The following is a 15,131-nucleotide window of genomic DNA, read 5'->3' on the forward strand; positions in this document are numbered from 1 at the left end:
TAAATAGAATCATCCAATACATATAAGTATTTACACAGACATAAATTTTTATCTTTATTTAGTTTATTGTGTGTATCTGTGCATCTGTGCGTGAGGCATACATATATTAAACTGTAGTATATGTGTGTGGATGTCAAAGGACAACTTGGGAGAGTTGGTTCTCTCAGCCATGTGCGTTCTGGGGCCGAGTTCAAGTTGTCAGGCTTAGGAGCACATGTCTTTACTTTCTGAGTCATCTTGCTCACTTGAACATAGATTTTGAAATTCTCTCTAGTTTTTATTTGTGTGTATGCATGTATCTTTGTTAGTGTTTGCTGGTGTGTGTGTGTGTGTGTGTGTGTGTGTGTGTGTGTGTGTGTGTTGTATGTGTACCCTAGGAAGCCAGAAGGGGACATCAGATTGCCTGGTTCTACTTACAGGCAGTAAGTTGTAGGCTGCCTGATTTTGGTGCTGGTAAACAAACTCAGGTGCTCTTGAAAAACAATATGTAATCCTAGCTGGTGAGCTATTCTCTAGCCCAGATTTTTACTTATCTTATTAACTGCCCAGCAGGGGAACAGTTGCCTCATTTGGTCACTTGAGTTGCATTGCACAACTTTTGGAATATTCTACTTTCAGTTCATAATTCATCTGTATTTTCATTTTGATTTTTTGACCTGTGTGTCACTGAATATTTGGTGAATTTTCAGATGTCTTTCTGTTATCGGTGTCTAGTTTAATCCTATTATAATCAGAGAACATACTATCCTTGAATTAATTTTTAGAAAACCATTACAGCTTGTTTTATTGCTGGAATTATAATTTTATTAAATTGATACAGATGTAGAAATGTCTGCAATGAGGAAATTTCTCTTGAGGATTTGTCTCCCGTAGGTTGGCCGATGAGCATGCATGTGGGGTATTTTTATTTTACTGCTGATTGATATGAGAAGATCCAGGCCACTGTGGGTAAGGCCATCGCTGGGCAGGTGGGCCTAGGCTGAGTTTAAAAGATAGCTGACCAAGCCAGGGGAAATATGGCAGTAAGTAGCCTTTCCCCACAGTCTATTTCTGTTCTAGCCTCCAAATCCCTGCCTTGATTTCCTCTCTTGGCTTTCCTTGTTACTTAGTGGACTAGTCTATGAATATCAGGGAGGTCAATTTGGTTGATTGTTTGCTCAGCTTCTCACATTGTTCTGATTTTCTGCCCATTTCTCCTGTCAACTCTAAAAGTATTAACCAGACCAAAATGGTTGACTTTTCCCTTCTTACAGGTTTATTGTTACTGCATTTAGAGTAAAGATTCATTAAATGAACAAACTATTTTGTCATCCTGATGAACCAATCTTTTATTGTTATGAATTGCCTTTGGTAGTCTTGATACTATTCTCTGTCAGAACTTTATATTGAGCTAGGAGGATGTGTCTTCTTCAGTCTTTTCCCTTTAGTTTACACATGCACCCTATTTGAAGTGCATTTTTTCTGAAGATCAAATATATTTAGTTGGTAGCCTCTGCATTTTTATTGGAATGGCTAGGTCATCTGCTTTAAATGTGATTAGCAATATGGCTACATTTTAACAACATTTTGCTAATTTGTTTTCAGTTATTTCATGCTTTCTTTCAGATTGAGTGTGTTTTATGATACCTCATTAATATACACATGGGCAAATTTTTTATGCCTATGTGTTGATTGTTTTGTGGTTATTTAAAAATTCACAGCACCCGTCATTGTCCACCCTATTGTTCCCACACTGTACTGCCAGCGTTTTTCTTCTTAGCCTAGTACTTTCATCTTCAAACACTTTAGTTCTACATATATTCAAGCCATAATCTAATAAATCACTTTTGCTTTAAACAATCAGAATCTTTTAAGGAGATTTCAAATACATGATTTAGATTTCTCTGTCACAGGTCTGTGTTTTGGTGCCCTTTGATTGTTTGTGTGGACCCACATTCTCTCTGGAATCGTGTTCCTTTCACCTGACAATGTTTCTTACCGTTTACTGTAGTGTGTGTCAGTTGAGAATGGATTCTTTCAGCTTTTGTATATCTGGCTTGTTTCTATTTTGCCTTCATTTGAGGGATATTTTTGGTGGCTGTAGACTTGGTTTCTGCTTTTTTTCTTCTCACTATTGCAGAAATGTTTCCCGTTGTTCCATTTGCTAGTGTCTGTCTGAGATGTCTACTGCCCCTTTATTTCAATTTCTCTTTATCTCTCTGGGTGCTATTAAGATTTTCATCTTTGTTGATTTTCAGTGGCAGTGGCCTTAGTGCTGCTTTCTTAGTGTTTCTTCTGCTTGTGCTCTTTAAGCTTCATGACTGTAGAGTTTTATAATGTTATGAATTTGAAAAGTTTGTGTCATTTCTTCAAAAATAATTTTTTGGTCAAACCTGCCTTCTTTCTCCAAAGATTATTAATTACACACGCCTTAGTCTTTGTGAAATATTTACATAGCTAACATGATGTTCACTCTTTTAGCATTTTTTCTCTTTAGATACAATTTTGGACATTTTTTATTGAAACTCTTCAGATCACTCGCGTCCCCTTTCATCTTCCTTCCCCCAGTGGCTAATCTGCTCAATATACTTGATAAGGACCTCCCACTCAGTCATTTTCTTTGAACTTTTTGAATGCCGGGTATTTTTGTGAAGCTGTGATTTTTCTTTGCTCTGGTACTCAGTTAAATTGCTTGAATTAAGTTTGATAGTTTTGGTTCTTGCTGTCTCTCTTTATCAAGCAGCATGTAACAAGCAGATCAGTACTTAGAGCTTAAGGAAGGATGCTCCTCCCCGCCCAACCCCTCTGATTCAGGTAGGATGCTTTGGTGTCTGTTCTTTACTGTTCTGTGAGTTATATGGCTAGTTGACTGTTAGACTCTGAATGTGGGGCTCTTCACACACTAGGCAAGTTTTGTGAATAGTTATATCATGCAAATCATTTTTATCTTGTTCCTATGTTGGATTGAAAGTGTTCCTGAGTATAAAATGCAATGTGAATTGGGAGAAATATATCTTTTAGGGTCTGGACTTACAATTCTATTTCTTGTAGTGTCCAGCACAGTTGTTTAAAGTTAGAGGGTCACTTGCTTCCTGATGTGGTGTGTCTGACTGTGCTTTCTTTCTGAAAACTTCTAGAATCTAGTCTTTCCTCTCACTTTCATAAAATGCTATTGAGCTGATTTAGGAATGGATCTGAATCAAACTTTTGACTTTTGATGAAGCTTTTCATTCTGGAACTCACATCCTTTACTTCTTGGAAATTTTCTTGAATTACTTTACTAATAATTATTTCTCATGTGTTTTTTTCTGGCAGTCATATTATGTTTTCTTTTTAAAGTAAAAAAAAAAGACTTTCTCATCTTTTTTTCTCTCTGCTTGGCTCTCAGGTTTCTGTGATACTTTAAACTTTACTTTCAAACTTTATTTCTTGAATACTACTTTAATGTGTTTCACTATCTAAGGAAACTCTGTTTTCACCTTTCCCCTTTTTCTTCTTTTTAAATTATGTGGCATTATTTTTTCCCTTTTGTAGACTCATTGCCTTCTCCTCTTCTTCTGATTGTTCCAGTTTGTGTCTTTGGAAGTTTGTCCTCATTATCCATGACAAAGGATGTCATCCATGGCCAGTGGTTGTTTGGTCAGGTGTAAGGACATCAGGTAGCTTAGAAGTTCATCACAAACTCTGAATGTCTGAATATAGCTTCAACTCAGTGAGCTCCATTATGAGAGGAACAGTTTCCAGATGTTTCCAGAGCCCTATGCTTGGTGTCCTTGCTGCTGTTATCTCTGGAGAGTTGGATTCTTCAACTTCTGCAAGAAATTTGGGTTAGGTTCCAGTTTTCAGGGTTCCAAAAAGAAAGTGATAGTTGCTTTGTAGCCCGTGAGATGCCTGCAGTCACCTTTCCCACATACTTTTGTAGTTTGGTTGTGTTTAGTGCTCTTTACTTACAGTATCTTCCACTCTCAGAGCAAAATTCTCCAGAATCCCTGTTGTCAGGAAGAGTCTTTTTCACAGGAGAGTGTATTTGGGAGTTTAAAAATCTATTTACTTACTTCTTTGTAAGAATTTACTATGTGCCGGACATGGGTGTTCATAATTTTAAAATCTTGGCTTTAAAGAGAGAAGGGAAGGAAGTCTTACTATGATGGTTCTGAGTTGCAGAAACTAAAGCTGACCGGTGATGCAACTTGCTCAAGACCTCTCAGCAGTAAACAACCAGCTGGCATCGGCAGCCAGGCAGCCAGGCAGCCAGGCTCCTTCGTCCTTTCTCGTCTTGATGCTGTCACACAGCTGATGGTGGTTGTGATAGTTACAGAGGTTTCCAGCAATTGACACTCTTTTGCTTAGCTTTCTTACCATTCCACCTCACTTCTAAAGGTGACACCCACTGCTGTCAACTTTTAAGCCTCTCCAGGACTCTGCATTTTCCTTTGGATTGATTCTTAGTCCTTTCCACTGCTGAGACAGCTGCTGCTCACCCACCTGCTTCCCAGACTCCAGAATCAGATAGTATTTTCTATTCGCTTTTTTCCTAGTGACTTTTTCTTTTTCTTTCTCCTCCTCCTCCTCCTGCTATTCCACCTCCTCTTCCTTCTCTTCTACACAGAGTCTCATCGAGCTCTGGCTGGAACTTGCTAGATATCAGACGATGGCTTTGAACCTCTGCCCCTACTATCTTTACCTCCTCACAGCTGGAATTATAGACAGGAGCTACTTGAGTTAGTGTTTCAAGTTTACTCATTTGAATAGCATCTTTTGCTGTAGTTGAGTGGATCTGTGGGAGAGAGTGCGTTTGGTGTATGCAATCAAACTCACGTCTCTACTTTGAGGTGCTGAAGGTTTTGTCACCTTGGTGATTGTGCAGATTTACTTTGATTTCCTGGCTATAGAAAAACAAATGTTTCTTGCACCACTAAAAACGCTGACAGAAGTCATCCCATCTCATGTGCTCTGGGGTGTATATATACTTACACCTTTGAAAGAGTCACAGGAGTATCTCTGAAATGTGGCCAGTGGGGGAATACATGAGAGTTCAAAGTGGCAACAGCTTCCTTGCCCCTATGCATTCAAACACACGTTTAAGCACCTGGTTTTGTGAAACATATTAGTCCTTAGGGACTTGGCTCTATTGTTGGTAAACTCTAGTGGAAGATCCTAGGCTATTACTGACTTACCACTACTGGTGTGCTTGATATTAAGACTTTTAGTGGGGATGCAATGTGCCCATTTTTGTTAATCTTTCCTGCTGTGCAGATTCCTTGTGTATGTCCCTGTAGTCAGTTATTATAGGTCCCTTACTGGCTCCCAGATTCTTTCTCGCCCCTCTTTTCAAAAAAAGCAAAAGCCTTGGAAAGTTATGCACTCAGTTTAACCTTGCTTACAACATGTATTGACTTCTCTCTCTGCCAGGCAGTTTGTTTGCATGTGGTGCACACAGAAATGAACTAGTCAGTTTCCTGCTGACCCAGAGCTGGCGATCCAACAGAGAAGACAAACTCAGAGCTCATAGAACGGGCATGTAGCTCAGTGCTACAGCACGTGCTTAGCATGCATGTGGCCCTAGGTTTGATCCTCAAACTGTGAAAATAACAACAGCAAAGAAAAATAAGTCCCCAAACACAATATCGCACCAAGTCATTGGTGCCTTTACAGCACTGAGAATGTAAAGTGCTGGGAGGAGAGAGAAGAGATATAAATTTTGCTTGGAGAGATGAAGGAAGAGGCCAACACACACTGTCGTACATACACCAGTTCCTGGAGGAAAGTATAAGTGCCCCCAGGCCACACAAACAGTGGTAGAAAAGTGATAGCTGGTGAGGGACAGCCAGAGAAGAGAGATGGAAAGGCCACAAACCAGTATGAACATCTGTTATTATTATCATACATACCGTGAACACAACAGAGACATGGGAGAGCATAGGATATTCAGCCACAGGGGACAAGGTTGGCTGCATACAGTCCCGTCACCTTGTTGAAGATGTGTCTGGACTTACTGATCTGTTTTCAATCTTGGTCTTCTCAGTGACAGACTCTGTGATTCGAACATCTATAATGGTTGATTAAACAGGCTCAAACAACAGCTCATATTCCTCATTTATTATAGTATGCGATACCCAGTACAAGGATGCTAGCTCAGGGTATCTGGTTGCCCGTGTTTTGTCTCTCCATACAGTAATCCATGGCACAGCATTGCATGTAAAGATTATATTGACCATATCCAAGACAGAATATGAAAATTTAGGGTTACAGATGATAAGTTACTATGCCTGAGAGGTACCACGTGGGAATATCAAACAGATTTCAGCTTTCAGGTCTTAGTGGGCAGGTCAGATAGGTATGAAAGTCCTAGGTGAAAAGAAGGGATGAAATGTACTTAAACCCGGAGGATGGTGAAGACTGTGGATCAGGGTGTAGCTCTTAGTTGCTCCGTTGCCATGTGTGATGACGCCATATTCTTCCCACTGTGACAACAATGGACTAAGCTTCTGAAATTGTAAGCAAGCCCCCAAGTAGATGCTTTCTTTTTAAGTAATTGCCATTGTCATAGTGTCTCTTCACCACAGTAGAAGAGTGGTGACTAAGACAGCATCCTTACGTTGGGGAACACTTTCATTTCAAAATAGGCAGAAGAAGAGGTCGTTTCCATAGACAGCTCAGGTTGTCCTGAGAAAATACCCGCCTTTGGTGATTCAACAACAAGTTTGTTTTACAAGGTAAATAGTCTCTTTTAAATTACTGTGTGTGTATTTGTGTGTGCATGTAGACACACCTTGGGGCCAGAGACCGACCTCTGCCTGCCCCCCTGTGGTGGGTAGCTATTCACCTTTTCTTTGAGATAGGGTCTCTCACTGATTTGGCCTGGGAATTACTTGATTCTATGTTCTGAGCTGGGATTCTGAGCATGCACTACTGCACCTGACTTTTTAATGTGTGCCCTGGGGATTGAACTCAGATCCTAATGACTGTGGGTAGCACTTTGCTAGCTAGGCTGTCTGCCAAGCTTCTGATGTCTCTTCTTTAAAGACACTAATCCTGCAGGGCATGCTGGCACACATCTGTAATTCCAGCACTTGGGGAAGCAGAGGCAGATGGATCTCTGTGAGTTTGAGTCCTGCCTGGTCTACAAAGCGAGTCTAAGACAGCCAAGGGTACACAGACAAACCCTGTCTCAGGAAATGAAAACAAATGAACAAACAAACAAATAAAACCAAGGACCAACCCCCTAAAAGACACTAATTATATCTAATAAGGTCCCGACCTTTATGACCTAATTTTACTTTTAATTCCAACTCTAAAGGCCCTGTTTCCATATACAGTCACAACAGAGGTTGGGGATTTAATATATGAATTTGTCTGAGGGATGGATTTCAATCAATAATGGAAGATGATTTGGATAGGAGGACAAAGGAAGTAAAAGATGAAATGTGGGCTATAGGGGATATAGTGAAGCGAGGAAGTCGTGGAAACACAAAGTAGCAAGAGGCACTGACAACAAAGTATGGAGCTGTTGTGGCCATGCCTTTGGCAGAAGTTGCTTTGTAATTCCCCATGTCACCCTGTCCTGCTTGCTTCATTCTGGATGCCTGGAGACAGACCCTTGTAGAGGTTGAGTAACCTGGGTCTCTGTTCTGGAGATCTCTGTTGTTTTCACTGTACTTGACTGCCTTGATGGTGGAAGATACAGACATAAGGCCACTGGTTTAGAGGAGGTTAAGGAAGGATGATGGTGGCACATCCATTTAACCCCAAGACTCAGGAGGCAGAGACAGGTGGATCTCTGTGAGTTTGAGGCCAGCTTGGTCTACAAAGCAAGTTCCAGTGCTATTACACAGAGAAACCCTTTCTTCAAAATAAAAATAAATAAATAAATAAATAAAAAAGAAGAAAAAAAAAAAAGAAAGAAAAAGAGTCATTGGCATATGGACATAATAATGGCAGTGGACTATTTACTTTTTTCATTGTGTAACAAAATACCCGACAAAGGTGACTTAAAGAAGAAAGAGTTTACAATTGAGATGTAATATGAATAAATTAATGAAATATATTAAAAAAGAAAGAGTTTAATTTGGCTCACAGTTTAAGGTATAGTCCATCTTGGAGGAAGGTCATGATGCAAGAGTATGAGACACCTCGTCACACTGTGGAAGCAGAGGATGCTGAATATTGAGATATAGTCAACTTTCTTCTTGGTCATCAGTTCAGTGTGCTCACATTGTGGTGGGTCTTCCTACTTCAGTTAACCTAAATTCGAAATCCTTCAGAGGCTTTTCCTAAAGTTCATCTCCTAAAGGATTCTAACTATTTGTAAGTTGTCAGTCAGCATGAATGACTAGAGATGGGCTCCAAGTTGGAGGTTGTAGAAGCAGAGATGAGCAAGTGAGGTCTGGAGAATCTAGACCATTGTGAGACAGTGATATATTCTGATATAAGCCACCTGGACACTCCTAAAACAGAAGCCAGTTGACTCTGGAAAACTCAGCACCATTTTCCCTGACTTCAACATTCACCTATGACTTCAAGGACTTTCTGACTCACTTTCCTCTTGTAGCTGCATCTCTGGCTAACATCTCTGCAGGGGTCGGCCTGCAGGCAGGTACACCTGAACCTCACATTGCCTGTAATCACCATGGATCCCGTCTCTCAACTTGCAGTCTTATGGATACAGTTTCCTCTTTTTTCCTGTGCCAAAGGCAATCCTGAGGTAGTGTTGTCAGAGATCAAGAGCAGCCATGTTTAATGGGAGCCAGCTTGGCAATGTAGGCTTTTTCCTCCTCTTCTCTCCTTGTCCCACTGGCACACTCCACTTGCTTTCTAAAAAGGTAATAACACAGAAGGTTCCTGCTTTAGGTTTCTTTAAAAATAAGACTAAGACACACAGATCACAACACTTCTTTCTCTGGAAATGTAGTGTAAAGAAGCCTAATGTGGTTTCTGAGTTTCTAGAAACTTCCCTATATAATGCGAAGGCTCTACATTAATGAACCTCAAGACATTTTGTTGTGAAAAATAAAACAACCCATTACATTAATTTAGTTCCAAGATTATGGTGTTTTATGGACCACAGGTTGGGTTTAGCTTGTGTAATCTATTGCCAAGACAGGAGCCAGCAGAGGTTTTATTATAAAGGACCAGATAGCAAACATTTTAGGTTTTGTAGGCAATAAGATCTGTGTCACCACTACTCAACTCTGACATTATGGAACAAGGATAGACATAGAGATGTAGACACAAATAAATATCTCTGTGTCCCTACAAAACTTTAGTGATAGTAACAGAAGTTGGTATGAACTTGGACTTGGAGCCAGAGCTGGCTAACCCTTGTCAACATAAACATATCTGTGAGTGGAAACAGAAAAGAAGTTGGTGACTTGTCCAGTACATTCAGCAGAATTGAAAGACGTCTCCTCTACTGAATGTCATCTTCAATATTTCCACTGCAGTCTGTCATTTTCTTTTCTGTGTGATTGAGGTAGGGCAGGCATTTGGGTTCATCTCTTGGACCCATAGCGTTTCCAAAGTCCTCTTCTGCCTTGTGATATGAATGGTGGGCTGAAGTCTACTGTTCCTGTCCATGGATAGCATTGCTCTGATGGGGCTGTCATTGTGAGCATACTCTTTGTCAGTGGAATTGAGCATCCCATGGAGCTCGATGGTACCAGACCAGATGGGACAGGAGCATAAGTCAGTTTTTCCTGTCCCCAGCTGGGGTTGCAAATGCCTGTAAACAGCTTATTAATGCAGAGCACCAACGGAGCTCGGCATGGTTCAACTCCTAATGGTTTTCTTTCCACAGGCAAGACACTAGGCATCCATCAGTGGGGCCAATTCCAACTAGATATAGGAGGATCACAAAGAGGAGGAGATAGGAGGATTGTGAAGAGGAGGAGACCATCGGAAGAGGAGACTTCTCAGGCAGCCAACTCCTGCTGCTTTCGTGGCCCCTGAGAAGCACTTTAAGTGCTTTCTCATGCAGCCCCAAGTACTTGAGAAAATGCTACTATTTTTGTTTTTCCTGAGAACCAAAGAGGATATGCACTCTGCCCAAAGTTATATGATTAACATAAAAGGCAGCCAGGAATAAAATTCTAAAGTGACAACACCAAAGGCTGTACAGTTCTCCGTACCCTCCCTGAAATATGCCTCCTACTTAGAGAGTCCACAAGTGGCACTGTAGTCAGTCTCTTCCATGCGTGAGAAAATGTATCACCCTACTACTGAGCACCGATACATGCTGAATTAAGGTATATGTTGAGCTCTCCTTTTAGTGGTCATATTAGAGAGAGGCTGTGTCTCTACTTATGCTCACTGTAGGAAGCAGTTGGGGTTTTGGTGCTCTTGTCTGTTGTTTTTAACAAATTCTCAATAGTTCAATTTTACCAAAAAAGACTCAAGAAACTGATGCTGCAGTGAAAGGCTGCTGGCTCAGAGAGGCAGAAAAAGCACCCAGCTGACCTTCCTCCTCAGTTGACACCCCAGAAGTAAAAAGGAAGCTCTCTCTTTCCACACTGTCTCAAAACCCCTCAAACTGAACATCTCTCCCTTCTATTTCCTCTGTGATGCCCTATTTGTCCTCTTTACTTCCTCTTACTTTCTATGTTTTTTTTTAAAAACCTATGTTCACTCTCTGTCAACTGGTTGTTTGCTCTACCTCTTGACTTTGGGTTTATTTAGTCCTCTTTACAATACTCAAGCAGAAAGATTTTGGATTAAAGGTGTGTGCTAGGGCTGGGTCACACCACAACCAAAATCAGGTTTTGCCACTGAACAACACAGGCTCGGAGTTCACACTATGATCAATATCCTACAACACTTTTCCACATGCATCCACTTAAATAATGAAAACACTAACAAAATTAAGGAGCTATTGGGATAAATAACTGGCTGGAAGCCCTCCCAGTTCTTTACGAACTTGTATTGTGCACTGATAACAGAAATGAAACATGGGGCATGTTGAATTGGGTCCGGACTCCTCTATTGTGGTGGCTGGACAAACTTGCCTGCTCTTTGCAGTTCAGTCTTAGACCACTCAATCAATGACAGCCTCAGAGAGGGTTGTGTAGAGAGACACAGTAGATAAAACCATGGAACCTAGATGAAGGCCATGGCTTTCACAGAAGTTGATTCAAGTGGAACCATTTGCAGGTTTTATTTATTTATTATTCAATTATCTTGAATTTTGTGTATATAAGCACATGTATATGTGTTCATGTTCATGTTGTATGGGTGCAGATATGTGTGGGCATGTGCATTTGTGCATGTGTGAATAAAGGGCAGAAGACAACCTTTGGTATTGCTTGTTGGCATACGTCTACCTTAGCTTTTTTGAGATAGGGTTTCTCATTGGCCTGGAGCTTACTTGTTAGGGTAGGCTGACCTTAGGTACTTAGTTAGGCTGACCTAGTCTTAGTTACTTTTCTGTTGTTGTGACCAAACACCATGACCAAGGCCCACTTATAGAAAAAGGAGTTTATTTGGAAACTACAGTTAGATTGCATGGTGGTAGATCGGAAGTGGCACGCAAGTGCAATGCAGCTGGCATAGCAGCTGAGAGCTCATGTTTCCAACCACAAGCATGAAGCCGAGAGAGCTAACTCAAGATGACATGAGTCTTTTGGAACTTCAGAACCCGTCCCCAGGGACACACTTTCTCCAGCAAGGTCATTGCTTCCTAAGCTTCAAAGCATCCACCAACTGGGGACGGAATAGTCACATGTCCAAGACTAATGGGGGGCATCTCACTCAAACCACCACAGCCATGAGCCCCAGGGATCTGCCTGTGTCTGCCTCACCATCACTGAATAATAATAATAATAATAATAATAATAATAATAATAATAATAATAATAATAATAATAAATAATAATAATCATGTGGGCCTGGATTTAAATTTTTTTTTGTACTTGTGGATTCTAGGGATCACACTCAGGTCCTTATGCTTGAGCAGCAAGCACTTGCCCGACTGAGCCGTCTACCCTGCCCTGCATGGCTTAGTATGGAAATCAAGTCTACTATACAGCCTCTGCTTGGCAAGCTAGGGACTGGCATGCATAAAGTGGTACAAAGGAATTCCTATATGGTATTAGCAGAAGGCAAGCCTGCTGCCTCTGAGATGATGGCCAAGCCGTGCTTTCTGATGGATCTGATGTCATGCTAGGCAGAGATCTGATCAATGCTATAGTCATAGAGACAAGGACTGCTAAGCAGAAGGAATTTTTTTTCTTACTCCCTTGTTCTTTTTTTTTTTTTTTTAAAGGCTGGGAGGTAGCTTCTTGGCTTCTGTGGAGGGCAACTTGACAGATTGCAGTGATGGACAAACTGTGTGAGGACGGCAAAGCTGTGCTGAGCAGGCGATTTCCTCTTCTGGTAAGTTTCCATCCTGGAGGTTATCATGGCATGCCTGCTTGCTGCTTTCCCAGGACATGTGGCAGGATGGGGTGCACTCAGCCATTGCTCGAAGCCATTACAGTCAGTGCTGAGGCCTTCGGGTGAGGTCCCTGGCCACTTGGCATTAATAGCCCACATTAAGGACTTGATGTTGACTCTGCTTGACTTGTGCTATCTATGCTTGTGGGAGATGGCCGTAATCAGTGTCTCTGTAAGACAAGGGTAAGAAACAGTGGCATGTGTGTGCATAACCATGTTTACTAGGGAGTGACCTCTAGAGAAAGGAAGCCAATAACAAAGATACAGATCTATAAGAAGAGATTCACTGTAGGAATTGTTTTCTGTAATTATGGAGGCTGAGGAATGCTAAGATTTTCTGTTTGCTAGCTGGAGACTTGGTAAAGTCAGGGATGCTTTTCAGACTGAGTCTGAAGGCTGGAGAAGCAGGAGCACTGATGGCCAGAGTGGATAAATGCTTCCACTCAGCTAGAGAGGGCAGCTCCCTTTCTTCATCAGTCTATTGTATTCAGGCCACAAAGGATTGGGTGATGTCATCCACACAGGTGAAAGCTTTGCCTGTCTTCTAATGAACATGCAAAGCTTATTTGGAAACAGTTCCTTCTCCCACCAAACCCAGAAATAATGTTTTGTTGGGTAGCCAGAGACCCCTTACCCTAGTCAAACAGATGGGGTAAAGTTAACCCTCAGACTATGGGTAGTAGTGTCTGTCTTTAATGGATAATGCCTGGGCAACACTGGGAAGCAGCTATGAATTACCCTAGGATGGGGCCCAGAGGAACTAATCAAATAACTGCCAGCTTCCCTTTTGTCACAGTACTTCAGCAGAGAAACATTAGACAGGACCAAGAACCTTCAGATCTATGACCTCATCTCTCTTTAAGGTACATGAATATGCAATAGTGACTTGGTTTATCATAATCATAAGCTGGAAACAGTCAAAATAGTCACCAATGAATGAATGGATAAGCAAGCTAGGATGCATCCATATAGTGGAATACTACTCAGCAATAATAATGAGTAAATAGTCCTTCCAAGGACAAGCATGAGTAAATTTATGATCCTTTACACTGAGTGACAGATGCCAAGTGCATTTACTTGAAATACAAACTGTAAACTAAGCAACTGTGACAGAAGCCAATGCCTGGCTGCCTGAGGATTGCAGAGGGTTGTAAAGGGTCAAAGAAGGAAATGTAAAAGATCAGGAAGAAGCATGGGCAGAGGTTAGGATGCCGAATGTGTTCATAATGTTGATAGTGCCATGGGTTCCTGGGAAAAGGCACAACAACACATCAAATTGTACTATGCACATGGAGATTGTTAAACAGCAATGCTATCTCCGTATTCTTTAAAAAGCTCAACTTCAGTGCAATTTCCCTGGCATCTACCTGCCCTGTATCCATATGATTCATTCCCAGTCTTCCCCCATCCTCTCAAATGCACCTCAAGACGCCAATACAGGCAGCAGGTTCATCTGGCCTTCCACTGCTCTCTCTCACACAGGCCTGGCCCCTTGAGTGGGGTCTAAATATTTGCTGAGTGACAACTGAAAAGGTGTGGTCCTCAGTGTGAGGAGTGCCTTGGCTTGGACTGCGGATTTGACTCTTTCACACTGTGTTTTTGATCAATTCTCTGATTCTTTATTTATAAAGTAGTGACAATCTGCCCCACAGAACCATTGCAAGGATTGTGTGTGGAAATAGCAGTGTCCTTGGCAGGGTCTCTAGCACACAAACTCCCTCCTACTCCAATTTTCCTCAGGGGAAGCTCCCTAGGGAGGTAAATGTGAGGTCTTGATGCACATGGGGAAGACATGAGAAAATTCCCTTATATTTTAGACAAAATATTCTCAGTACTATGGAGGGAGGGAGGGAGGGAGAGAGAGAGAGAGAGAGAGAGAGAGAGAGAGAGAGAGAGAGAGAGAGAGAGAGAGAGAGAGAGAGAGAGACTTCCTTCCCACTGCTAAATCAAGTTAATAGGCTGAGGGTTTTGAGGAAAGCAGGTGTCCCCTCTTGATCATGAGGCAAGTTGGTGTGGGATGGTGGCAGACAGTTCAAAAGCTATGCTAGAGAAGCTCTCCAGGACTCAGCAGAAATAGCATTAAAATTTGATGGCCAGCATTCTGGCCTTTTGAGGCTGGTGTGCCCCAAGGAAAGGGCAGGTTGGATGCCTGTGTGCTACTTCCAGCTGTTTGCATCCCCTTAAACTATCTGTGTTGAAACAATTACAAAATCCTTACCAGATAAATTCCTGATGTACCTTCTGTGCAGGATGACCTCATATGTTCCTGAGTGGGTTGTGTCTGTATCAGTAGCTGCTGGTGGTGACACTGGACTTGCCTTGCTTCCAGTTCTGAGAATGAGCAAAGTCCCAGGGAACATATACATCCTTGAGGAAGACAGAAGACCATCCTGGAGAGCAATGTGGAGCTGAGTAGGGCTGCAGAAGAACCGGATTACCCAGCAACCCTTTCCCAGCTCCAGCTCCCTTCCTCCAGGCTGTTCCCAGAGGCAACTACCTGAGGCTGAGCCCCGCCCCTTAGGTCAGTGGCTGGGATTTACATATTGCCCCTCTTTCCTCTTGGTGTGTCCTACAACAAGAATTCTGGTCTCATGCTCTTTCTTCATATCTGAGATCAGCAGAGACACAACTGCTCCATACTGAGTGCATGTGCTATACTCACGAAGGGAAGTTCTAGAGTTGTGAGCTAGCTAAGTAATTCTGAGTATTATAAGAAAGTATTTTGA

General features: G+C 41.8%; 1 long non-coding RNA gene across 1 annotated transcript in view; it reads left to right on the forward strand.

Moving 5' to 3' along the window:
• Positions 1-14,913, forward strand: part of LOC311604729 — a 51,570-nt gene extending 36,657 nt beyond the window's left edge. Inside the window, exons 4-5 of the long non-coding RNA XR_014781633.1 lie at positions 12,236-12,345; positions 14,655-14,913. This is a non-coding gene — a long non-coding RNA (uncharacterized lncRNA). The remainder of the gene's footprint in view (positions 1-12,235; positions 12,346-14,654) is intronic.
• Positions 14,914-15,131: the final 218 nt, after the last annotated feature.

The sequence above is a fragment of the Acomys minous genome (genome assembly GCF_964271855.1).
Source record: "Acomys minous genome assembly, chromosome: 9".
Classification (NCBI taxonomy): Eukaryota; Metazoa; Chordata; class Mammalia; order Rodentia; family Muridae; genus Acomys; species Acomys minous.